Source organism: Moschus berezovskii, chromosome 11 (assembly GCF_049115385.1).
Source record: "Moschus berezovskii isolate FMDL1 chromosome 11, NW_MosBer_1.0, whole genome shotgun sequence".
In the NCBI taxonomy this organism is placed as follows: Eukaryota; Metazoa; Chordata; class Mammalia; order Artiodactyla; family Moschidae; genus Moschus; species Moschus berezovskii.
The window spans coordinates 21,201,582-21,220,743 of NC_142470.1; positions in this window are offsets into that span (position 1 = coordinate 21,201,582).

Below are 19,162 nucleotides of genomic sequence, written 5' to 3' on the forward strand. Positions count from 1 at the left end.
CAATGCCTTTAAATATAGTTGCAACACTTTGGGCTGAGATACAAGTGGCAATTTTCATCTTTTGTGTCATACAGAAGATTTATGATTTTCTCTTGGCAAATAATTTAGAAGTCTTTTAGAATTGAAACATGCATTTTCTTTAATAGCAGTAACATAGCACATACTCCAAATGCCCTGATGTTCTCATAAGATGACAAGTGATAGGAAGGCATATATTTTTATACAGTTTTCCCTTTAAGGTAATATTACATTTAAAATGGGGATTTTGCAATTGTCTTTTGAAAGACATTCTTCATGATTAGAAAACAACTTGGACATGAGTGGTTATATATAATTATATTGCTTTGTGATTTGTTTCTAAAATCAATAAATTACTTAAATAGCCTCATGTCTGCACACTGAAAATAGAAAATTGGCAACAGAATTACTTCCAAGTCAGAATTTTCTTAGCAAAGTGTTTTGAAGTAGAGTTTGAACTCATTTGTCTGAACTCACTTGTTTGATATATATATATATATATATACACATAGCATTTATATTAGTTTTCTATAACTACCAACTAACTGTCAATAGTTATTTAATAAAGTCTTTGTATAATCAGTGTAGTGGATTGGATAATAAGTAACACAATTTACTAAAACACATACAACAATGCACTTCTTTGTTTTGTATGTATATATTTATTTTGTGGTATATTTTTCATTTGTGGCAACCATTAAAGCCAAGGATTGAAACAAACCTAAATTAAAACCAGTTCTTTAAGGTTCTTTAAGTTTTTACATGAGAATTTAAACCCACATTAAAAAAATATTTCATTCAATTATTAATACAATACAATATATTATACAAATATATTGTATTTTTGTCACTGTTCAGTTGCTAAGTTGTATCTGAGTCTTTATAATCCCATGGACTGCAGCACACCAGGCTCCTCTGTCCTCCGCTGTCTCCCAGAGGAATTTGCTCAGATTCATATCCATTGAGTCAGTGATGCTAACCAACTATCTCATCCTCTACTGCCCCCTTTACCTTTTTTGCCTTCAATCTTTCCAGCATTAGGGTTTTTTCCAATGAGTCTGATCTTCACATAAGTTGGCCAAAGTGCTGGAGTTTCAGCTTCAGCATCAATCCTTCCAATGAATATTCAGGGTTGATTTCCTTTAGGTTTGATCTTCTTACTGTCCAAGGGACTCTCAAGAGTCTTCTCCAACACTACAATTTGAAAGCACAAATTCTTTGGCACTCAGCCTTCTTTGTGTTCCATTTCTCACATCCACACATGACTACTGGAAAAACCATGACTTTGACTATACAGATCTTTGTCTCAAAGTGATGTCTCAGCTTTTTAACTGTATCCTTCTTTCTAAAATGTTTATTGCTTTTGTTCTCGTCATAAATGAAATAAGGAAAATTAAAATTCAGTATTTCTTTTTGCAGCTTTCATTTTAAAATATTCTAGTTTTTGACTGTGTCATCCTTTATGTCACATTTTGGAATAGGCATTGATTTATAGATATGCAGACCAAATTTATAATTCAGTAAATTTTCATATGTCAAGGAGTCTGTGATCAACACATTTTCTTCTGATTGGTGTATGATCAAAAAAATTTGGAATCAACTGATTCAGATGATTGTTTGGGGCAGTAGGAAACATCTAGAATGTTTGGGGCAGTAGGAAACATCTAGGGTTTTAGAATGTGACTTCGAACTGCTGGGTTCAATCCCCTCTCTATGCAACTACAGAATCTCAGAAGAACAAAACTCTAATGACTTTGCCAAGGTCTCTCTGGCACACGGAGACTAGATACAGCTATGAGACATGAGGCACGAGACTGTGTGTGTGTGAAGTGTTAGGGACGGTCAGTGCCTTTTGAGCTATAGGAAAACTTGGCTCCTTACCAGATAGTTCAGTGATGGAGGAAGAGGAGGAGAAGTAAGGGAGATGGAGGGAAAAGGGATGTTGATAAGCAAGGACTTGCTTTCATGTGGCTGCTATTTGGTGCATCAGGGTGACCCTGCAGTGTGAGTCCTGGGTCGACACCCACAAAGGTATTTTATCCCACCTGTGACTTTGTGGAACTCATCTGACTTCTCTGATTTTTAGTTTATCTTCACATTGCTCTTGTCTCCCTCAGGGGTTTCTTGAGAGGAGGGGATACACCACATACAGAAAACTGGTTTAGAAACTCTAAAGTGCTGTACACACTCTCAGGACCAAGTCAGCAAAACATCTACCTCATTTGGTTGACACTGTCTTCTCTTTTCTGGTTGGAGATCTCTCATCTAAAAACATACCCCAGTTGTGTCACCCCAATGATTAGTCACAACTGATCAGACAACTGAATGACTGACATCATCTTTGGCTAAGTGACAGGAGGTGGTGTGGTTCGACACAACTGCAGACCTGCCAGTATCTGATGTATTAATTCTGTTGGCACGCCTCATGGACTTGCTTTGAACGTTCTCTATGAAGACTTGGTGATGCCTTCATATTCTCCATTGCGTCTAAGACAACATGCCAGACTCAGTCCATGATTGTCACCTTAAACTGACCTGGTGCCTGAACTGGCTGTCACACAGAGTAATTCCTTAGCAGCTGTTTAATGGATCCATCAAGCCTCCTTCCCACCCCCTAAGCCCCAGCACTCTCTTAACCCTTTTAGGTCATTGCTGCTTCACTACAAAGGCATGACTGTGTCTAGAGCAAGGATTCTTGGGTCCACTTTACAGATGAGAGCACTGAAATACAGAGACTTGATTATCACAGTCGATGTTAGCTGCTTTTATATGATATACGGTAATTATTTGTAACGCACATTAACCTAAGTGTACCTCAGAAATCAAGCATCATTCTCTTTGTCAGTGGAGTTGCTTTTCTCGGTTGTCATAACATTGTCCTTTTCTGAAGGCTTCTAAACATTATTCATGTCTTTTTTCTAGCAGCACAGAGTCCAGCTAATTAGCAATTAGGTAGAAAGTAGAAAAGACAAGGACAGATTTTTATTCCTAATTATGTCTGATCCTTCTGAGACATCCAGCAAAGAGAAATACCTTCCCTATGCGGACCCAGTATTTGGATTTCTTTTCTTTCTTCTTAAATTTATAGCCATAACCCAGAGTCATTTTCTGCAGGGCTGTTGCCAAGCTTCAGTTATTCCCCTGGAATTTTTTTTTTTTTCTTTTTTCACTCCTCGCTCAAGACTTTGCATGTTTCCTCTTGAAACTCCATCTTCCGATATCAGGGCTTCTGTGCTGGCCAGTATCTAAGTCCTGAGGATTTTAGAGGTGACTGTTAAGAAAACATCTTTTGTCAGAACAGTGGCATGGGAAACTTTCATTACAAACTCTAAAAATCACCTGATTCCTTGAGAAATACAGACCAGTTCAACAAGTGAGGTGTTAGGCATTGACTGTGCTGAGAGCTGATGGCTGGATGTCTTCATCTTCAAAGGAAATGCCTGCAAGCTTCCTTCTCCTGGGGCCAAAAGAAGGCTAAGGAGGAAATAGAGAAGATAATGAGATGCTGCATTCATCTCCCTGGAAACCCAGACCTGGAAAGTATTTTTTTTTAATTCAACCTTTTTAAAAAATGATAATTAATTTTTTGGGGCCATACTATTCAATTTTCAGGATCTTGGTTCCCTGACCAGGGATTGAACTCAGGCCCCATCAATGAAAGCACTGAGTTCTAACCACTGGACCACCAGGGAATTACCTGAGAAGTACCTTTAAAGCACTAAATGCATCATTTTAGGCACAAGGTTTATTGACAACTATTCAAAAATCACAAACCCTGTGTCTGAAACACGTCAAACACATAGGGCAGAGACCATAAACTTAATTGCATGTGGTCTTGATCTAGAGGATTACATAGGAAGAAATGATTATACTTACTATACTTTATTTACTATAATTTAATATGAGATTTTCAGTGACTGCAGGGAAAATGCATAGAGAGGGAAAAGTATTTCTGGAGATTTACAATAGCTTTCACTTTGGAGGAAAATTTGAAACAATGGTATTGTTCAACTGAGGTGTTGGGGAACTCAGAAAGCTTTATAAGCTTGAGACCTGGGAAGTGGTGGGTGGTGGAGAGATTGCAGGGTTTGTGACAAGGGGTGGGTGGGGAATTGCTAAATCCAAGCTCGCATTGCTCACTGCATGGCAGGCCAATAAATTGAGAGACTTATTGCTGATGGGGCAAGTAATAGTGAGTTTATTTGGAAAGCCAGCAGGCAGAGAAGATGGTGGACTAGTGTCCCAAAGAACCATTTTACTCAAGTTAGAATTCAGGTTCCTTTTATATTAAAAGGGGCAGGGGTGTGTTGGTTGCTGCAGAATTTTTGGTCCTGGAATCCTTTGTTCTTGCAGCTGTTCAAGTGCGTCTAGTCACAATGTTCCAATAAACCTCCAGCAAGACAAACGTTTTTTCCTGTTCTGCATCTTTTTATCACTACATTGGTGGAAAAATGTTATACCTTTAAAGGTTAGAACCTTGAGAATGAGCTATCCTATACATCTCAGACTATAGGCAATATTCTTGTAACAAAAGCAACAGAATACAAAGGTTAAAATAAAAGAAATAGATCCAATATAGAGTCCAATATGGATTTGTCTTCCCTATGACAAGGGGGCATAGGGAGGAGGAGTGGGCATCCAAAGATGAGGCTGAAGAAGAGATGATAGGGCAAAGGATCCCAAAAGCCTAGTCACAGAGCCTGAGCCTCATGCTGAGGGTTACAGAGAATTCTCCTGGAAAACAAAGACAAATCAAGACATTCCTTTCACAGATGTGAGAGGCCTATATTGGATTGTTTGCAATATAGAGGACCTCGAAGGAGCCAGTCTTTACCCCCAGTTAGGGAGGGATCTGCATGGAACTGCTGAGAACCTCCTAACTTTGCTTTCTCAACCTCAGGATACTTTGAGATCTGGTTGGCAAATGTCTGCACTCCAGAGGAAACAGCAGTAGTAACAGAGGAAACTTGGCCTTTTCAATAGAAATGTCAAGGGCATATTTGAAGTGACCTCATCAAGCACCACCCTTCACTTCAGGTCAGGTGCGTTTTCTGGCCCAGTTTCTCAGTCTTGATCCATCCTATAATTTCAGGGAATGAGACATATTTTACAACCCATGGATTAAAATGAAGACTTTAAAAGGGTAATAAAAGTAATAAGCCTTTCCTGGCCTTTCCTAATGAATTTTACTCAGCAGAAGTCTGCACTGTTGGATTCATGATGGCAAAGTGAACCCATTAGGGAGTCCCTCTCTTGAATGTACTCCCAATTTTCCATCTTACTTTTAGAAGCAAACAGGATTTCAGTTAAAATACGTCCTGCCTAAAATACATTGTGCAAGCTGTCTCCACTTGTTCCCACACATTTGACCTACATCCACCCTTTAATACGCTCATTTGTGAAGATTGGCCTGAGGAATCCACTCATCAGGTGGACTGAGTTTCTGGACAAATTGATCAACGGAGAACACGAGATCCTGGGTAGATTTTGGAACCTGATGAAAATGATTCTACCACTTCCCAGCCAGAGGTGTGACCTTGAACCAGGTGTTTCTTCTCCCTGAGCCACTTACAGGCAAAATGGGGCTGTTACACCAAACTTCCATGGTGTGATGGAGACAAGGATGAGGTGCCAGGGCTACCCCCCTAATAACTCAATTAATTATGAAATGCTGTTTCCATGGCCCACATTCTTTGGCTCCTCCTCTGCCTTTTGACATGCAAATGTGTCTTATTTTCTAAGTTAGTCAGTAGGGCTGGAAAAGAATGCATCTGAGAAGAGCTGTATCTAGTTTAATTTTAAAAGAGGCTCTGAGGCACTGACCTGATGAGACTGTCAAATTTGACTGGTATCCTGACATGAGAAAGGAAGTACTCAACTCTCCAAGTGGATCAGAATTGCCCTCTCTAAGGTTGCATGCCTTCTGGATTTGAATGAAGATATTACCCAATGAAGATAATAGGTGCAACATCAATAACATCTTGGTAAAGCCAAGTGAGCATTTTTGCATTGCACTGTGGCTCAGTTGTGTCCAACTTTTTGCGGCCCCATGGACAGTAGTCCACTAGGCACCTTTGTCCATAGCATTTTCCCAGGCAAGAATACTGGAGTGGGTTGCCATTTCCTCTTCCAGGGGATCTTCCTGACCCAGGGATTGAACCTGTGTCTCCTGCATTGGCAGGTGGATTCTTTACTCTGAGCTGCCAGGGCAGCCCTAAAGCCAGGAGAAGGATAGGGCAAAGGTGAAACTGGCCCCCAAATCAAATTGGGGGTGAGTTCTACAGTTCCTCTACGGTGACGCTGGCTCTGCTTCAGCTCCAAGTAGCTGAACAACCAATAGGGAATAAACGAGATGCTGTAAAAGAGATCTGCTTCTAGTTGGGAGGCTCCTGATGCTACCCTGGATTGATGAATTGCCTCTTAAATGATTGCTTCCTGTTTCCAGTTGCTCCACATCCAAACTGTCAGTCAGCTTTCAGGCAGGAAACAGACCTGCCTCTGCCTTCCAAGTGGGGAGCTCTTGGATGGCTGGGAAGAGGAGGGAAGAAGGCTTGCCAGAGCCGCTGTCTGTAGCATGGATGAGTGAGCTTTTAGTTCCCTCGGACTCTGACTTGACCCTCCCTTCTGCGTTCTTCCCGGCTGGAGCTGCCTCCGCAGAACACCAGTGTCTTTTCTCTGGCTTCCATGTCTTCCTGGAGCGCCCCCTGTCCGGCACCTGGATTCACAAGGGAAATGATATCTAGGAAATGCAATTCCTGGCTCCTCCCCAACAACCTTGAGGTCTTAAAAGGGGTCATGGCAAGGCCAAGGCCACAAGACCCAGTCCAGCACACTACCCGGCACACAAGCGGGAAACCCTAGCCACATTCTGATGGAAACAGTTCAGCCATTCAGCCCCCTGTATCGTCTTCCCATGCTTTATCCTGGGAAGCACACCATGAGAGTTTCCCTAGTGAAGACTCAGACTCTCACTTTAACTCACCTCCCATCACCACCCTTCATGAACCCTTCTCCTCCATGAACATGCCTGACAGCTCAACTTGCAGAATTCCCCTTCCCCCAAATTCCTCCCTTCCCCCATACTAGTTTTCTGAAGTGCTAAGAGTCAGACACAACTGAGCAACTTCCCTTTCACTTTTCACTTTCATGCATTGGAGAAGGAAATGGCAACCCACTCCAGTGTTCTTGCCTGGAGAATCCCAGGGAAAGGGGAGCCTGGTGGGCTGCCGTCTATGGGGTCGCACAGAGTCGAACACGACTGAAGTGACTTAGCAGCGGCAGCAGCTAGTTTTCAAAGAGAGCCAAAATGCCATCTCTCTGCTGTTTTGTTATTCAGTCACTAAGCCATGTTCGACTCTTTGCGACCCCATGGACTTCAGCATGCCAACCTCCCCTGTCTTCTATTATTCTTTGGCGTTTGCTCAAAGTTATATCTATTGAGTCAGTGACACTGTCTAACCAACTCATCCTCTGCTGCCCCCTTCTCTTTTTGCCTTCAATCTTTCTAGCATCAGGTCTTTTCCAATAAGTCGGCTCTTTGTACCAGCTGGCCAAAGTATTGGAACTTCAGCCATCAATCCTTTCAATGAATATTCAGTGTTGATTTCCTTTACAATTGCCTTGTTTGATCTCCTTGCAGTCTGAAAATGCCATCTCAACCTTGGATTAATTACATTGTGAAATAGTAAACAGTCCTTTGCTTACTGCAATCAGAAACCGTCTCTGTTCTTTACAAAGCCCAAGAGTGCTTATTGTAAAAATATGTATATTCAAACCCACTCCTTCTCTAATGTTAAAAATTCATTATTTCCCTTAGTGTAAGCTATTTATATAGGGTTTCTGAATTTTGAGACACTGTGATTTCACGTTTCATAATTAAGTCACTCAGTGTTTGAGTTTGGGAAATGTTTTCAGGCAGTCTCTTAAAAAATAAATGTCTATTTCTATCTATTCATAAAAGCACTGTTCAGATGAAACAGCAAGCACCAAAAAAAGCAAATGAATTCGTTAAATAGCATAAATAGCTATAGATGTAAATGTGAAGTGGTGTAGCATGGCATGAATGCTCAGGCATGTCTGACTCTTTGTGTCCCCGTGGACTGTAGCCCACGGGGCTCTTCAGTCCGTGGCATTTCCAGGCAAGTATACTAGAGTGGGTTGCCATTTCCTCCTCCAGGGAATCTTCCTGACCCAGGGATCAAGTCCACGTCTCCTGCTTTGGCAGGTGAATTCTTTACCACTGTGCCACCTGGGAGGCCCAAGTGTGAAGGAGTTATATTCATTTTTACCTAAGAAGTATACGTGTCATGCATATTTTCAGTGTCTGTGCCTATGTTGTTTCAGTTCATAACCACCACAGTGTTTCTGAAGTCTTTTCGAGACTCACTTCCAATGGCTGTACCCTATTAACTTCATAATGTCTTAGGTTTCTTAATTTAAAGACTTCTTTATCATAGATCCTCAGAAATAGAATTCCTCTCATGGGGAGAGGGAATATCTGCACCTCAAAATTTGGAAGGAAACATGTCTATGTCACAAGTGCAACCTGACACTGACATTTGAGGAGGCTTGCTCCCCCAGTTTCCAAAACCTCCTGAAACCCTACTTGGTGATGCTGCCTTGGGTGTCTGCTCATAGCCTGGGAGCCTGGGAGCCAGCTGGGCAAGCCCATAAAGCCATTAGGCAGAAAGCATCTCTGAAACACGCATCAAATGGGCCTTTCTGTGGACTTGATTCACAATGGTAACTTGGCTCTGGAACAACAACAACAACAAAAAGCTTTCTCTTCTCTTGACTGCCTTTTGTTTAAATCAAGCTAGTGTAAAATTATATTTTTAAAACATGTATAAAGAAAAAGAAGGAAAGGACTGAGCCAAATGTCTTTGAGAATCCATCACGCCCAGACTGTTTGAAGAGCTGGCCGGCTGAAATCATGTGTCCATTTTGCTGGCCAACAGAGAGGATTAAATCCAACTGCTATGACCATTCTGTGAAATACTGCATGAGACTTCAAAATGCTTATATGTAAAACATATACATAGTCTATAATGCATATATTCTATACTGCCCTCCACTGGGATTCAGTTAATTTCAGATAAAATCATTCATCTGTTTATTCTCCTAAACTAGGACCAGAGAGGGACCTATCAAATTAGGAAGAATCCATAATGATCTCAGGTCTCCTTCCTCCCATGTCAAAGGATTAAATATTTTTAAGCATTTTTTCCCAGGTATGGAAGAGGGCAAATCTGGCAGTTTAGTACATCCATGTGAAGAGCAACATGGGAAGGAATCTAGTACCTTGATTGAATATAGACGGCCACTTTCATGTTGGGCCCTCTGGGACAATCTTGAATCTCTCTGAGACTGAATTTCTTGCTCAAGGCAGGTCCAGCCTCCCGGGGTCAATATGGGCATCAAAAGAATAAACTCAGTGAAAGTGCTTTCTAAACCTTGAAAGTTGTGTGCAAACATTAGTTATCATGTTCCCAGATTTGATGGCAAGTCTCATTTAAACTCCTTTTGTGATGATTGTACCCTCTTCACATCCTCTCCTGTAGAACAGGTGAGAGATGCAGGAAGCTAAAACCTTAAGCAGTGTCAGATTCCCTTCGTGAATCGCAACCACTGTTACACCTAAGCGAGTCTTCTGGCAGATTTTATGGACACACCCCTTCCTAAGAAGCTGGTAAATATCAAAAGGCAACCCCTAAAATAATTGCAAATGAGAGCAAATCCAAATTTCCTGGCACACTCCATAGCTCTGTGTACATTCCCTGATTTAGGGAGATCATCTTTAATAGGATGGCTCTGTGTTCAGAATTCTCAACTTCTCTCTTGTCCCTGGGATGATTCAAGCCCTGTAATTGAAGTTCCATGAAAATTGAAGTCATTCATATCTTTTTATCTCTAATGTAAAAAATATAGAAATACTGTAACTTTTGCAGAAAAAGCCCCACAACTGCACAAAATTATAATAATTGACTCTGTTTGTCTTCATTTAACCAGCTGGGAAGATAGTCTGTTGGAACACAGCAATTTTCTAAATTCAGAGATAGTTGATTCATGAGAACAGCTGTGGTCCAATCCAGTCCCAGATCTTCTTTATTTCATACAAGAAACCCAACTAAGAGCAGGCCTCACCATGGTCTTGTGGTACAACAGTGCTCTACTCTTCTGGAATAATAGCCCAATGTTTGAGCGAATCACCTTCTCAATGTTCCCTAAACAGTTACACTAGATAAAGAACATCAGAGAAGGTCTTGGGTTCACCAAGGAAGGAGATAGGAGAGAGTTTTGGAAGACAGCCTTGTTAAATTTTTGGATAACATCGAGGACTTATCTATGGAGAAATTCCCTAAAAGTCATTCTAATTGACATTACCATGTTTCAAAAATGTTTTAAGTTTAAAACAATGTTCTTAAACTTTAATGTGTGTGTGTGTGTGTGTGTGTACATGTGTGTGTGAGTATGTGTGTGTGTGAGAGAGAGAGCCAGAAGGAGAGAGAAACCCTGGAAAATCTATTTAAAATGAAGAGTCTCGGATCCTTGCCTCTTAGGTTCTGGGACAGCTGGTGTTGGGTGGAGCCAGGGACCTACATTTTCTTCCATGCTCCACCAGTTGATCATGATGCTGGCATCTGATGAGCCAGTGGAATGAGACGCCTCCCCTCCTGCACCGACCCTCAGGCGCAGGCTCTGCTCTCTGTCCTTGGAGACACCAGCTTCCTCTTATCTCGGGGAGACTTTGCTTTCTCTCTTTTTTTTCTCACAGGGCTGGCTCCATCTCAACAGTCAGGTTTGGGCTCCAGTGTGTGTGTGTTTGTGTCCAACTCTTTGCAACTCCATGGACTATAGCCCCCACCAGACTCCTCTGTCCATGAAATTCTCCAGGCAAGAATACTGGGGTGGGTTGCCATTTCCTTCTTTAGGGCATCTTCCCGACTCAGGGATCGAACACACATCTCCTGTGTCTCCAACCTTATCAGGCAGATTCTTTCCCACTAGCGCCTCCTGGGAGGCCCTGGGCTCCAGTGAGCTTCCCCAGATTCCCTTTGGGAAGGCCATCCCCCTCTGTCAGCTCACTCTCTGTTGCCGTCTTTCATCCCCCCTGGGGGTCGGCACGATGTGTCCTCTTATTCCACCAGAGTATAAACTCCGTGACAACAGGCATCTCATCTGTCTCATTCATCACGGTAGCCTCCATGCCCAGGACCCGTGCCTGGCATATTTTAGGACTGTGGGCAGTGTTTGATGATGAAAGCATGAATCAATGGAACACCATCTAAAGGCAAGAGAAACTGGGTGTTTGCAGATCGGGCTCCAAGAGTTCACTGCTTTTGGAAATTTTTTAAAAAAATTATTCCTTCCTTCTTTAAAAATATGGCAGTGAATTTTGCCTTCCATTCCATAACATGACTCTATTTGCTGTGATATAAGAATAAATCTTCAAATCACTTACCACTAAATAAAATGGACACTCCAGGGAGAGAGGTCTCATTAATTTTCTAAGTCCTGCTATTGCTGGCACATCTCCAAATACATTAGTGAATACAAATAGCTCAGTGTGAGTACCGCTGTGTGGGGACAGGAATGCTCTTAATGAAACAACAAAACATCCTCCAGGAACACAGAACAAAATTCTAGAGGGACATGGACTGGCTGCAGAGAGACTGTAGATGCAGCAACCTGACTGCCTTCCCTCCACCTGGACCTTCCTGGGTCCCTCTGTGTGACCGCTGCTTTCATAGACAAGGAGGAAACCCACTACCCTTCAGATCTTTTACATTCTGCTTCCTGTCCAAATTTCAAAACCCTGTTTTCAGAGAGAAAATAAACTGAAATGGATAAAGGCATTTTCTCATGAAGGCTCATGGGCTTACTGGTTCCAGGTTTCTGACCATTGGTGGGTTGGTAGTCTTGTCCCTGTCTATCTGCTGTCTCTGATCGGAAGTATATCGGGACTTGCCTGGCGGTCCACTGGTTACGACTTCACCTTCCAATGAAGGGGATGTGGGTTTGATCCCTGGTTGGGGAACTAAGATCCCACATGCCCCGTAGCCAAAATCCCAAACCGTAAAACAGAAGCAGTATTGTAACAAATTCAATAAAGACTTTAAAAATGGTCCACATTAAAAAAAATCTTAAATTTCTTTAAAAAAGTGTATCATTGCAGTCAAGGGCTCACATTCCCTAGGTGACTGCCTGACTGTCTGTTCTAATATTTTATTCCGATAGAAGACAAACTCCATGTGGGTAGATATGTTCCGTGTTTTGTTCATTGACTTACCTTCTCATATTTGTTAATGCCTGGGATGAGTGTACAGAATCTGTGCTTTATCATCAGCCAGATGGAGTAACCATTGGCCAGGATTCTCAACCAAGATGGACAAATGAAGTTTTCTCCCCAGAATGTCACCTGCACAAAGCCTTCCCATTCAGCTCTGGGATAAGGGATCTAAGTTCTTCTGAGGGGCCAGACAGAGCAATTGGCTCCAGTCATGCCTGCAGGGTAAACCTGCCTGAGGGAAATGGTCATATTTCTCTATGGACACAACTTACCATGAACCCAGCCTGGAGAGTGGCCATAAAATAAAAATGACTCTCCTGATGTTTTAGAGGAGAAAAAAAAAAAAAAAAGAATTCCAGGTGTCTTTTTTCACACCAATTAGTGGTATAATCTTAGAACAATTATTTATCCCTTCTTCTCCCATTTGCTAAGAGCGGTTAATGATTATCTTAATAGAGTTGTCCTAAGTATTAAGGGGTTCCCAGGTGGTACTAGTGGTAAAGAATTCTCCTGCCAATGCAGGAGACACAAGAGATGTAGGTTCGATCCCTGGGTCGGGAAGATCCCCTGGAGGAGGAAACAGCAACCCATTCCAGTATTCTCGCCTGGAAAATTCTGTAGGCAGAGGACCCTAGTGGGCTACAGTCCATAGGGTCACAAAATGTTGGACACAACTGAGCACACAGGCACAAACACACACAAGTGTTAAATGATATGGTGCATGGAAGTCACCTGCATCAGTGCTTGGTAAAGAGCGATTATTCAAAAATTTTCACTGTTATTTCTCACAGTATCAGTAGTCTATTTTTAAAAGATCTGAATGTGGGTTTGTCTGTCTGCTGGGTATTTGGCAAGAACATTTTGATTATTGCAGAAATCAGTCAATATTGATTAATAAGCATTTATTGAGTATCTGCAATCTTAGTAAGATGCTTGCTTGGAAATAACTAGTCTAGGTGCTATGACTAACTCTACATTCAGGAGTTTCTACAGTCATCTCAGAATCACAATTTCTGTGATTTTAGAAAAAAGCTCAGTGCTTGAGACAGGACCAGATGGGCTTGTGAGAAACTGAAAAAAAAAAAAGCTGGATTTCCCTTAAAGGTGACTTTTTGAATTATAGATATTTATCCCAACTCTCTCCCGTAATACTGTTAATGTGGCATTAATCACAAGCAGTAACGGGATGGGAAAGGAACCAGCACAAAAGACTAGACAGGTGATAACTGAGTGCAATAGATTTTAAAATCTTACTGCTATGGAAGAAATGGGAAAAGCAAGAAAGGCAAAACAGAATGTGTTTCAGAACTTCATGCGATATCAGATATTTATGATCATAGGGGTAAAAATGGAACTAAAATGGGGCAGATAGGTTGAAAGGCTGTGTAAAAAGAAGTTGCACTTCTAGAACCCAAGACACAGCCAGGTGACTCCCCAGCCCTTTTGTGATGGGGCTCTGCAGGATGTTTTTCTGGGAAAGATTCATGTGAGGAAAACTTTCTTCTTTACTACATTGGAAAGTTTCACTCTGAATTTTTCTTCTTGGATCTTCATTGAATTCTTCTACTCTTTAAATTCTTCTGTCTACTCTTTGATTACTCAGGGTTTTATAGTTCTCATGCCTGCTCTCTACAGGCTTTCAAACTATGGTCTTATCAAAACCTAAGGCTTCAGATCTCTAACAAAATTGATGACCTTTAGAAGCTTTCACTTCCCCATGGGTAAAATAGATAGCTAGTGGGAAGCTTGCGTATAGCACTGGGAGCTCAGCTCGGCACTCTGTGATGACCTAGAGGGGTGGGATGGGGAGCTGGGAGGGAGGCCCAGGAAGGAGGGGATATACGTACAGATGTAACTGATTCCCTTCATTGTACAGCAGCAACCAATACAACATTGTAAAGTGATTATACTCCAGGAATAAAAAATAATTTAAAAAAGGAAAAAACTTTCACTTCCAAACCTGGGCTTCCTCCCACATTTCAGACCGAGGGATGAGCCTGTGCCCTTGACAGCTCCACATGGCAGCCTTAGGCCCTTTGTACACACCATGTCACAGACATTCTCCTTCCTTTCCCAAAGCTGCCCCTGTGACTTTCTTCATCTCAGTTTCTTGTCTCAGCACCTACCTTTTCCTTCAAGCTACATGGCTGAGAGTAACCCTAACTCCTTCTTCTCTTTCCTCATGACTAATTATTTTTATTGTTCCCTTTCTTCCTGCTCTGACAAATGAAGGGTCCCAAATAAACAAGAGATAGTGTCAGATCTGGAGAAGCATGTGGTCTTTCTGGGATGCTGATATGTGAACAATTAAACTGCATTAGAACAGAAATGTTTTGTGTGGTATATCTGTGAGGTTCCAGAGGACAAAGAGAAGGAAGTGAAGACTTTTGGGTGGACAGCAGTTGGCAAAGTTTTCAGAGAGAGTACACTGCAGCTGAGGCTTGAAGAAAGAGTAAACCTTTTCAGAAGCAGCAGAAGGTATAGGATGCAGTCGAGTGCCAGGCACTTACAGTCATGGAATAGGCAAGCCATTGACCCTGAACCAACTGCTTCACCAGGGACCCTGAACTCAACAGTGAGGCTTCAGTCAAAATGTGATGAGAGGGTAGAAGCTGGGTTTGGCTGTCTAGATTTTCTTCTAGAAGCAGGGAGAGCTCATAAGGACTAAAGGAGCAGGGAAGAGGTCGAATTTTTAAAATGTTATTCTGGCAGCAATGAAGAGAAGGGACCAGAGAAATGTAGGTTTTGGAGGATTAATGGAATGTGTGCTGAGGCTGGGTATTACAAGTGACTCAGCGGTAAATAATCCACCTGCAATGCAGGAGACTCAGGAGACTTTGGTTCGATCCCTGGGTCAGGAAGATCCCCTGGAGGAAGGTATGGCAACCCACTCCAGTATTCTTGCCTGAAAAATCCCACAGACAGAGGAGCCTGGCAGGCTACAGTCCATGCAGTTGCAAGCAGTCAGACATGATTAAATGACTGAGCAGGCACATGCTGGGGCCAGGTTCTCTTGAACTTGCATCTGATTGGGAGAATGAGAATGGGCACAGATGTGACATGCTGATTATGTTTTAAATGGAGTCATTTTTATTTAGACTTGGTTTTCTTTGACTTGAGCACAGGCAAGCTCAAGTTCTTGGGACCTGGGCATGCATTTGAAAAGAAGACAGGGTCCTTTTCACATCTGAGAGGCTTTCAAATTAGTGTGAAGATCTCTACAGAATGCTAGGCTCAGGCATTTTCCTGCAGCTTTTTGCCATACAATTTACATGTCAGAACCTCACAGTCAGTGGCAGTTTCTAGGTCTGCAGTTAAAATCCCCACATGCCTTCAGGACAGAATCCATTCCCCGAGAAGACGGTGCTCCTGAAAGTAGAACTGTCCAGCAAATCAGGGTGGGAAGTGGACAGAGGGTAGTGATCCTTCCCAAAGCTACGAATTCTTAGAGAATTCATGGGCAAAGAACCATTATCAAGCCCAAATTCAAACTCGGTTCCTAAGTTAGCTTTTTTGCTAACGTATTTTCTTGCCTAGAGGGATTTGGAAAATGGAGAAAGCAACTCTGTTATTACCGAAAAAAAAAAAAAGCCTTATCTGAAAATACCAGTGCGCTTTCTTCTCTTTGAAATTGGGTCAAAGGCCCTCAATTTAATTGGTAAATTTTATAACACAAAATGATAACTTTTCGGCAAGCAGAGCTTTCTGCTTAAAAATGCAGCTGAAAGCATTATTAGATTATAAAATGGTTATTGTGTAGGTCAGTCTGAGGATGGGCTCAACTTATACTCGGAGGCAGGCACACACGTTCGAGATTGTCTGAAATGTGTAAATTATGGGTTGCAAAAAGAAGTGAGTGTTGCTTAGCAAGTGGAACAAAAAAATTTAGGGAAAGCTAAGCTTGGAGTTTTCTCAGAAGTGGAAAGTTTCAGACCTCAGGGGATGGGCTGAAATGAGCTGGGACCCAGAGTCTAAGCCACATGTGGCATTAAAGACTTAATGTTCAGCTTGACGGTATTCAAAGGCTTTTTGTTTTTGTTTTTACAGCTTCCAATCTGCTTTTTAAAAAGCTTCATTTAAATTAACATTTCATAAAATTCCCCTACTGTAAGTGTATAATTTAGTGTTTTAGAAAATTTATAGAGTGGTGCAACCTTCACCATAATCCAGTTTTAGGACATTTCCATCAGCCCCTAAAATTCCCTCGAGCCTGTTTGCAATCAATTCCCACTCCAGCTCCTAGCTCCAGGCACACAATGATGTGCTTTTGGTCTCTAATAAGTTAGTCTTCTCTAGGTATTTCATATAAACAAATAATATGTAGTCTTTTGTTCTTGCTTCTTTACACTTCGCATAATATTTCTGAGGTTTATTGCTGAGTAGCATTTTATTCTACGACTTTATCCATTTCTTTTTCCATTACTGTGTGATGGACTGTATATGGGTTTTCTTGGTGGTTCAGATGGTAAAGAATCTGCCTGCAATGTAGGAGACCTGTGTTCAATCCCTGGGTTGGGAAGATCCACTGGAGAAGGGACTGTATATAGTGTAATATATACATTTATAAGTAAGTCTGTGTGGTTGTCTGTTTTCGTTTTTCCTGGGTAAATTCCTGGGAGTTGAGTTGCTGGCTTTCATGATAAATCTGTGTTTAATGTTTTAAGAAATTTCCAAACTGTTTTCCAAAGGGGCTAGAATATTTTATGTTGTCACTGGCAATGTGTAGAGATGTCATTTACTCTGTATCCTTGTCAACACTTGATATTATCTGCCATTTTTATTATCGCCATTCCAATGGTTGTGTAGTTTTTCTAATAACTAATAATAGATACCTTTTCATATGTTTCCCAGGAGGCACAGTGGTAAAGAATCCTTCTGCCAATGCAGGAGATGCAGGTTCGAGCCTTGGGTCAGGAAGATCCTCTAGAAAAGGAAAAGGCTATCAATTCTGGTGTTTTTGCCTGGAAAATTCCATGGACAGAGGAGCCTGGTGGGCTCTAGTCCGTGGGGTCACAAGAATCAGATATGCCTGAGTCACTGAACACACACATGCACGTTATTCATTTGTATGCTTTCTTTCCTGAAATGTTTAACTGTTCAAATCTTTTGTCCATTACTTTTTGGGGTTGTTTGGTATCTTATTATTGAGTTGTGATTTTTTTTTTTATACAGTCTGGAAACAAGTCCTCTAACAGATACATGATTTGCAGATATATTCTCCAGTGTGAGGCTTTTTGATTTATCATTTTCTTAGTAGTGTCATTTCAAATACAAATAGTTTAATTTTAACAGAGTCCAATGTATTACTTTTTTTTTTAAATTATGTTTCATTATTTGGCACTGTGTCTAAGAGGGGCTTCCCAGGTGGCACTAGTGGTAAAGAACCCACCAACCAATGCAGGAGACATAAGAGACACTGGGTCAGGAAGATCCCTTGGAGGAGGGCAAGGTAATCCATTCCAGAATTCTTGCCTGGAGAATCCCATGGACAGAGGAGCCTGGCAAGCTACAGAAGTGACTTAGTAGACATTTTGTCTAAGAACTCTTTACCTAATCAAATGTCACAAGGATTTTCTCTTATGTGTTTTTCATCTTGGCTCTTGTATTTAGTATACAATCCATTTGAAGTTAAATCTGTGTGCAATATGAGATGATAGTCAAAGGTGTTTTGATTTGTTGCATATATTTCTCCAAGCTTTCCCAGCTCCCTTTTTGAAAAGATCATCCTTTCACCACTGAATAGCTTTGGCATCTTTGCTGAAAATCAATTTACCATAAATGCAAGTGTTAATTTCTATGAATAGACACAATTTCAAGCTTTGATCAATATGCCTATCCATCCTTCTGTAACACACTGTCTTAATGACTGTAGCATTAGAGTACGTTTTGAAACTGGGTAGTGTTCTCTAACTTTGTTTCTATTTTCAACTTGTTTTGACTTTTCTTTGGACTTCCATGTAAACGTAGGTCAATTTCTGGTCAGTTTCTACCAAAGCCTGCTAGAATATTGATACTGTGTTGAATCTGTAGGTCAATTTAGGGAGATATGCCATTTCTCCAATATTTACTCTTTGAACCCATGAACGTGGAATATCGTTCCATTTATATAGATCTTCTTTACTTTCTCCTAGCAATGCTGTGTAGTTTTCAAGTACAATTCATGCAAGTATAAGTTTGTTAGAATTTCCCAAAATATTTTGTTCTTCTTGATACTACTGTGAATTGCATCATTTTCTCAGTTTCATTTTTGTATATTGCAATTTTGCTAAATTTGTTTGTTAGCTCTAGTGGTTTTCTGTGGATTCCTTGGGATTTTTTACGTATAGAATTGTGTCATATGTGAGCAAAGACAGTTTACATTTTCCTTTCTGATTGCTCTTCCTTTTTTCCTAGGGTTTTCCCTCCCTCCCTCCCTTCCTCTCCTCGTCCATGTTCCTCTCTTATTTTCTGTGTCAATCTAGCTAAAAGTTTGTCAGTCTTAATCTGGTCAAAATATAACTTTAAAAAAATGAAATTTCTATTTCACTGATTTCCACTTTAATCTTCTTTCTACTTGCTTTGGGTTTAACTTGCTCTTCTTTGCCTCCTTGAAATGGAAGCTTGGTTTATTGATTTAGGTGTTTCTTTTCTGATATTAGGGTTTAAAGCTATAAATTCACCTCTAAGTAATGCTTTAGCTGCATCTCATACATTTTGATATGTTGTCTTAAAATTTTCACTCATTAAGAAAATATTTTTTAATTGCCTTTGTGATTTCTTTTAGGACCCCTGGCTTTTAAAGTATCATTTTGTTTAATTTCCAAAATTTTTTTCAGGTACCTTTCTTTTGTCCTTAATTTAATTTAATCTCATTAC